This window comes from Propithecus coquereli, unplaced genomic scaffold, assembly GCF_000956105.1.
Source record: "Propithecus coquereli isolate 6110/MARCELLA unplaced genomic scaffold, Pcoq_1.0 Scaffold137, whole genome shotgun sequence".
Lineage (NCBI taxonomy): Eukaryota > Metazoa > Chordata > Mammalia > Primates > Indriidae > Propithecus > Propithecus coquereli.
The window spans coordinates 2,890,507-2,892,189 of NW_012137969.1; the positions used below are offsets into that span (position 1 = coordinate 2,890,507).

The following is a 1,683-nucleotide window of genomic DNA, read 5'->3' on the forward strand; positions in this document are numbered from 1 at the left end:
AAATTAATCTGAGTATCATGATCAATTGGAAAGATGTATGTGGACTGGGAAAAAGCAATTTGTTTAAGGAAGGCACTTGCTTGCACCTCAACCCTCCCAAACTGAAATTAAACCCACGTCTTTAGCCCTGAATAATTCCATCAGATATTAAAGCTTAATTTCAATTAATTTCTCTGAACTTCTTCCAGTTTTATTTTAAATGCAAAATGGAAATAGTTAACAGACATATCATACCAATAGCTTATTAAAAGTTGAATTCTGTTTGCAAACGTAGCGGGTCAAATCAGAAAAGTTGATGTATTTAGCAATCATACCTTCATACATCTGGGGAAAAAACAAAAAAAGAAAGAGAAATGAAGGAATTGAAGAACCCAAACTCCGGTAAGCAGAAAGCACAGAAACTAATAACTTAGCCAAGAACACAAATGCCATGGTAAGTAATTTTTGGGTCTCATGACAGGCCTCAAAGTTACCATCCTAATAAAGGCAGCTACCCTCTTAAGGCCCATTTATGAGTTGTCTGAGATCTTCAGCGCCACAGTTGGCTGTGGCTGGCGAGGAGGGAGCCGGGCCAGCCACACAGGGAGCCCGCTAGGAGGACCCACACACTTAAGACTTATGAAGGTCCTCAGATATTGTTGGTTGACCAACTATATCCATTTTAATTTTTAATTTTTATGTTTGAAATTCATTATGAACAGAATATATTTATTTCACATACTTCAGATTCTTATCCTTGACTATTTTCCTCATAGTTTTATCTTTTTTTGTTTGTTTGTTTTGAGACAGGGTCTTGCTCTGTCACCCAGGCTGGAGTGCAGTGGTGTAATCATAGCTCACTGCAGCCTCCAACTCCTGGGCTCTGGCAATCCTCCTGCCTCAGCCTCCCAAGTAGTTAGGACTACAGGTGTGTGCCACCACACATAGCTAATTTTTAAATTTTTTGTAGAGATGGGGTCTCACTATGTTGCCCAGGCTGGTCTCAAACTCCTGGTGTCAAGCGATCCTCCCACCTCAGCTTCCCAAAGTGCTGGGATTACAGGTGTGAGCCACCCTGCCTGGCTTTGTAGTACTTTGTCTTCAATCACCAATGCTGGAGCTGATGCCAACAACCAGATCGGAACTTTAGCCATGAAACATTTCCCACTGCCCCTAATGCACACCCATAGTATTTAAGACACGCTGGCATTTGGGATTAGCAACTATGAGGCTGATAATCAGGTTTTAATCTTAATTTTAACCAGACTGCTAGCTAGAAAGCTTTTTTAAAAAAGTCTTAACATTATTAGAACTAGCTATTATTTTTAATCTGCCATTAACTAGTATTTCAATGAATTGAAGTTCTCACATAGGCAATGATGGTGTACTGCCAATGGTATCTAGCATCCTCTGAGTGCCAGGCACAGGGCAAAGTACTTTGCATACTTTAGCACCTGCGATCCTCCACTCTAGCCCTAATGGCAGAGATATTATTAATAATATTTTATAAAGAAGGCAGCTGAGGGTCAGAGAGGTTAAGTGCCTTGCCATGGTCACACAGCAGGTAGTTCTGAGGGCAGGATTCAAACCCTGGTCTGGGGCCGGGCGTGGTGGCTCATGCCTGTAATCCTAGCACTCTGGGAGGCCAAGGCAGGAGGATCGCTTGAGCTCAGGAGTTCGAGAGCAACCTGAGCAAGAGTGAGA

At 42.1% G+C, this 1,683-nt stretch overlaps 1 pseudogene; it reads right to left on the reverse strand.

The window, feature by feature from the left end:
• Positions 1-228: 228 nt before the first annotated feature.
• Positions 229-1,683, reverse strand: part of LOC105805933 — an 11,542-nt pseudogene continuing 10,087 nt past the window's right edge.